This window comes from Pan paniscus, chromosome X (assembly GCF_029289425.2).
Source record: "Pan paniscus chromosome X, NHGRI_mPanPan1-v2.0_pri, whole genome shotgun sequence".
NCBI lineage: Eukaryota > Metazoa > Chordata > Mammalia > Primates > Hominidae > Pan > Pan paniscus.
In genome coordinates this window covers 43789212-43795512 of record NC_073272.2, presented here as the reverse complement: position 1 = coordinate 43795512, position 6301 = coordinate 43789212, and the positions used below count along the sequence as shown (strand labels likewise).

The following is a 6301-nucleotide window of genomic DNA, read 5'->3' as shown; positions in this document are numbered from 1 at the left end:
AAGAATCAGATCTGATATCAATATAACTTCCAATCACATCACACAAAGAGCCACTCTCTTGATACTGTGTGGGGCTGTTATGAGCATGAGTGTGTATGTGCATGTGTGTGTGCACGTACGCATGCTTGAGCACATGCTTACCTGTGTGCTGAGACACAGGAGAGGTAGGACAGTAGAAAGATCAGAAGTATTGAGAATTCCTGGCATAAACAGAATGAATGGAGCTGGTTTAATCCATTTTGAGAGGACTTCGGTGGGCTTTTCTAAGGAAAGGCAGGACATAGCCTAGAAAAACACAGCGGAGATGACATTTTGAGCATGGGGATCTATGGTGAGCCATAGAACATGCTTTAGAGTTGAAATAAGCAGACCTGTATTTGAGTCCCAGAGAGATAGCTTATTCTTCCCATTACACAGATTAGAAAACTGAGAGTCATAGAGGTTACACCCAAGATTTTGCAGCTCATATGAAGAACGGGTACTCAAAGAAGTAGGCTCAGTAGTGGAAAAAGATAAGAATCTACCCAGAAGGATTGTCCAGCTCAGAGGCAGAACATACTGGGACCACAGGAAATTCAGATGGTGGCTGAGCCCCCGCTGAGGGAGAGTAACCAGAGCTCTTCAGCACAGGATCAGACAGCTGGTCCTTACTAGGGTGCTTTGGCCTGCTGTTTCACCAGGGAAAAAGCAACAGTGAAATGAAAAGAAGTTGGTGGGCATTCTGGAAAATGCCATCAGTTGAACGTGTCCTATCTCTTCCTTGCTATACTACACTCCAAATAAAAAAGAAAGAGCTTAATCACCTGTAAAACGGGCACTCAACTCAATTTTCCCGTGCAGATCTATAAACCCAGCCCCTCCCTTTCCATTCCCTCTCCCACAGCCCACCGGAACAGGGCTGGAGACAGTCATTTCTTAGAAACACTAAAAATATACATTACATCATTCCTCCCCCACAGCCTTCAACCCCCGACAACAAGCCAAGTAATTTGAGCCCCTCTGCAAGGCATGCCATAGCCTCCCTTTGACGTCTGTGTTTTCCCTATTTATTGTACCTGGGAGACTGACAGACATATGTTTTATGATACATTATATATTAGGCTTGGCTAGAGGCTCCATTTCCATTAAAGATGACTAAAGCACTAAGTTATAGCTACCTGGACCTCCCCTGCCATTTGTCTTCTGAAGCTATTCTCTGAGCTGTATTTCTGTCTTTTACTATGACATTTGCTCACAAAATGGACAGAGCTTGGCCATTAAAAACCAAAGACTCTGCTTCTACAACATTTTTTAGAACAGAGCTCTAGAGCCCTCTTCCTGAATTCCTCCAGTTCTTGGTTCTGACAATTTCCTGAAATAGACGAGTGATCCCCAAAGCTGCAAAATCACATCTCTCTTTAAAACACCAGCTAAAACTGAGAAAGATAAAATAAAAACAGATCTACTTTTCCAAAATGGGGTTATGTGAGTTGCTGCTCCCTTCAGGCAATTGTTCTGCAATTGACATGTGGTTTCTGCATAGTAATTAGTTAAACGCTCACCCTCATGCATAAGACACTTGTGGGGATTACTTTTTTTTAAGTGTTGGTTTTTAAAATTTAGAATGATGCCTTTAGATCAATTTAGATACCATGTCATTGCACAGGTAATTAGTAAAATAAGGAAAAGACAATGATAAAAATAGAAGCAACATCAAAAAAAAAGTCAACCTTCATTAGCATTATAACCTATGAATTAAAGCTGATAACGGGGAAAATAACTTCATTTATCCTGTGCGAGAGTCAGTGATTAATTGAAAATACACATCAAAGAGCTTCATTTGCATATAGCAGCTCTGTTACTCTGAGAAGCTTTATGTGGGAAGGGGTTCCCTATTGAACACACACAGACGTATAGAGACCTTTCACAATACTACAAGAGCCATCATTCCTTCCAACTATGAAGGATGTCCAGCTTCATCGATATATTTACAGCCTGGCCCAGAGACACCCCTGAGTTGAACAACGGACAAAGAGACACAGAAGTATTTCTAGATATACAAGTATATAAAGAGGATGAGAAACATATTCCTTAGTAATTTTTTTTAAACTGGAAATGTCCCTCACAGGTGGTTTTCCATCCTCTCATTTCCCACAGTTAATGTTTCAGGAAGGAAAATGTTCCCCGCTTCTTCTTGATTTCTCATCTTAAAGACCATTCCTCAATTGGATGTGTGGAGCCCCCATTCACACCAGCCTTCACATTTACTGCCACATGGAATGGCAAACTTCTCGGGCATTGATTGCTCATCTTCTCTCTGAATACAGGATGCTCAATCTCTTTGTAAGTCTCCTTTTGAAAGCTGATGAGATATTATGTAGGCATATCACTGGAACTTGCTCCACCCTTGCCCTGCCCACAATGTGCAGACACTACTCTGGATATGAACCACTATGTTCTAAGAAGCATTCCATTTGGGTGTTGTGTATGGCAAACACAGCCTCAGAAGGCCATTACTAGGGCAGGACTTCCAGAATAGCTGAGCAAAGAGCTCACCAAATCCTCATCCCAAAAAGCAACAATAAAACTGGATAAAATTGTCAAAAACAACCATTTCAGGAATCTGGAAATTGACCAAAAACAAAACAAAAATGAGGAGCATTTATTCAAGAAAAATGATTGAATCTCAGGAAGAATAGAGAGGGATTGGTATTTTTGTCCAAGACTGTTTCATGCTGTTCCACCCAGCTTCATGCCACTGTAGTTCTACCAGGGCAGGGCAGGCCTTGAGGACCAGCAGCTCCATGGCTGGATGGGCTAATGTGATATGGAATGGAGGATAGAAAAACCCATGCCCAGGGGCATGGTTGAAAACAATAGCAATCTTGGGGGTAAACAATCAGAAAAAAACAAAATCATAGCTAGCCTTCAATTGCCTTACTGTCTGGGCCAAACATCATACCAGCAGAAGAGCAAGAAATTTATCAGCAAGATCCAGGGATCAAGGCAGCCAGAGTGGGACTCGGTAAGCTCCCTAGATATCTGGAAGGCTGCATGTGTCCACATGGCTGTGCTTATGCTCAGGAAAGACTGAAGAGGGTCTTAGTGAGCTACTTGTCCCTGAATGAATGTGAGACCCTAAAAGCACAGAAAGTAAAGACTGACAGACTTGCAAACTGCCTAAACTTTGAATGCCATTTTCCAAACCATACACAGATCCATCAGCATATGGTAAAAGCCTTATTGGCTCAAGGAGTTTAAATCTTTGGCTGACCACTATGCTATGCTGACCCAGACGTAGCTCCAAAAAAACAGGCTTAAAAATAAGATCAAGATTTTTTTTTAATTGAGTGGAGGCATCAGTGACTGCACACTGCTGGAGAGACAGACAGTATATAGTTATTTCGGTAAATAAATAACAATAATAGCAAATAACAAATAAATAACAAAATAAATAAATAACAAAAATAGCAACAACCAAACCAGGGGAGAGAGGAATCAGAGTCCAGGGTTGCTACAATATAGTATCAAAACTGTCCAGCTTTAAACAAAAAGTTATGAGACATGCAAAAAATAAAAACAAAAACAGGACAGTGTGACTCATACACAAGAACAAAAACAGCAGGCAATAGAAACTCTGAAAGACCCCAGGTGACGGACTTACCAGATGAAGACTTCAAAGTAGGTGTTATTAATATGTTCCAAAAACATAAAGGAAACCCTCTTTAAAGAATCGAAAGAAAATATGATTCCCAAGAAAAAATAAAAATGATTGAAGTGAGAGATATCCCAATTACCCTGATTTGACCATTACACATTGTATGCTTGTATCAAAATATCATAGGTACCCCGTAAATATGTACAACTATTATATAGCAATAGAAATGTAAAAGACAAAACAGAAAATATAACAGTGACTCATCAAATACAGAATATCAAAAAGAAATTATTTTTAAACGACCATTTTTAAATTCTAGAGTTAAGAAGAATGATAACAGAAATAAAAAATACACAAAGGGACTCAACAAGAGATTTGAGTGGCAAAAGAAAGAATCAGCAAATTTGAAGATAAATCACTAGAAATTGTCCAATCTGAAGAACTGAAAGTAAAAATAATGAAGAAATATTAGCAGAGCCTGAGAGACCTGTGAGATACCATTAAGTATTCCAACATATGTGTACTGGGAGTTCAAAAAGAAGAAAAGGGAAAGAGGCAATAAAAAAAAAATGAAGACATAATGGCCCAAACTTCCCCAAATGGATTAAAAACATTAATCTACACACCCAAGAAGCATAATTAATTCCAAGTAAGATGAACTAAAAGACATTTACAGAGACACATCATAGCCAAGATGTTGAAAGGCAAAGACAGAGAAAATCTTGAAAGTAGGAAGAGAAAAGCAATTCATCACAGACAAGTGGAAAGGAGAGCTTGATAGATTAGTAGCTGATTTCTCTTCAGAAATAATGAAGTCTCAGAATGCAGTGGGATGACATATTCAAAGTATTGAAAGAAAAAACTGTCAACCAAGAATCCCATATCTAGCAAAACTATATTTCAAAACTGAAGACAAAACAAAGACATTTCCAGATAAACATGACCTCTCTTACAAAGAATACTAAAGGAAATTCCTCAGGGTGAAAGAAAATAACACTAGACAGTAATTCAAATTCACACAAAAAAATACAGAGCATGAGTAAAAGTAACTATGTATTTAAATATAAGAAACTTTAGAAAGATAGTTTCTCTCTTCTCTTAATTTATTTAGAAGACAATTGGCCAGGAGCAGTGGCTCATGCCTGTAATCCCAGCACTTTGGGAGGCCGAGGAGGGTGGATCACCTGAGGTCAGGAGTTCGAGACCAGCCTGGCCAACATGGAGAAACCCCATCTCTACTAAAAGTACAAAATTAGCCGGGGGTGGTGGCGCATGCCTGTAATCCCAGCTACTCAGGGGGCTGAGGCAGGAGAATGGCGTGAACCCGGGAGGTGGAGCTTGCAGTGAGCCAAGATCGTGCCACTACACTCTAACCTGGGCAACAGAGTGAGACTCCGTCTCAAAAAAAAAAAAAAAAAATGAAGACAATTGTACAAAAGAAAAAGAATAATTATAAAAACTTTCCTGTTGGAAATATGCCATACAAAGAAGTAATATTTATAAATAATAATATCACAAAGGAGGAGGGATAGAACTATATTGAAGCAAAATTTCTGTATTTCACTGGAATTAAGTTAGTATTACCTGAAATACATTGTTTTTAGTTTAGAAACATACTGTAATTCCCCCAGAAGAACCACTAATAAAATTATTCCCAAAAATATAATTAAAAACAATTGAAAAAGGAATTTAAATAGCACACTGAGAAAAAGTATTTAGGACAAAAACAGCAGGAAAGAAGGAATAGAGGAACAAAAGGGCATGAGACAAATATAAAAGACAAATATAAAACATATTGAAAATATGAGATTAAATACAAATATATCAATAACTACATTAAAAATCAAATGATTGTGCTCACTTCAGCAGCACATACACTAAAATATCAATGATACAAAAAAGATTAGCATGGCTTCGTGCAAGAATGACATGCAAATTCACGAAGTGTTCCACATACTTTTGAGTTTAAAAAATGGCTAATCCCAAAGGGTTACATAATGCATAGTCCTATTTATATAACATTTTTGAAATGACAAAATTTTAGAAGTAGAGGTCAGATTACTGGTTTCCATGGATTAGGGATGTGGCAGGGGTGGGGGTGGCAGGGATATGGGTATAATTATGAAAGGGAAACATGAGGGATACTTGTGGTGTTGGAACTGCTCAGTACCTTGACTGTGGTGGTGGATACACTGTCCTACACAGGTGATAACATTACATAGAACTTAATAAACCCCCTCACCCACAGACACACACACACACACACACACACACACACACACATGATTACAAACGAAGCTGGGGAAATAGAAATAAGAGCTATGGATTATACCACCACCAATATCTAAATTGTAATATTATACTATAGTTTTGCAAAATGTTACTGTTGTTGGAGAAGACTAGGCAGAATGTACCAGGGACTGTTCTGGGTCATTTCTTAGTACTATACATGAATATACACTTATCTCAATAAAAATTTTAATTAAAAATGTAAAAGGATTAAACATTCAAATTAAAAGGCAGACACAGTTATACTGGATATAAAACAAAACCCAACTATATGCTGTCTACAAGAGACACACATAGATTCAAAGACACAAATAGTAAAAGTTGAAAGTAAAAATACAAAAATTATATTATGCAAATAGCAACTATGAGAGAAAT

The 6301-nt window shown here is 38.1% G+C and overlaps 1 non-coding gene across 1 annotated transcript; it reads left to right on the top strand.

The window, feature by feature from the left end:
* The first annotated feature begins 5490 nt into the window (after nucleotides 1-5490).
* On the top strand, nucleotides 5491-5596 carry LOC112438549 (U6 spliceosomal RNA). The gene has a single exon (XR_003026961.1). It is a non-coding gene; the product is annotated as a U6 spliceosomal RNA (small nuclear RNA).
* The last annotated feature ends 705 nt before the right edge of the window (nucleotides 5597-6301 follow it).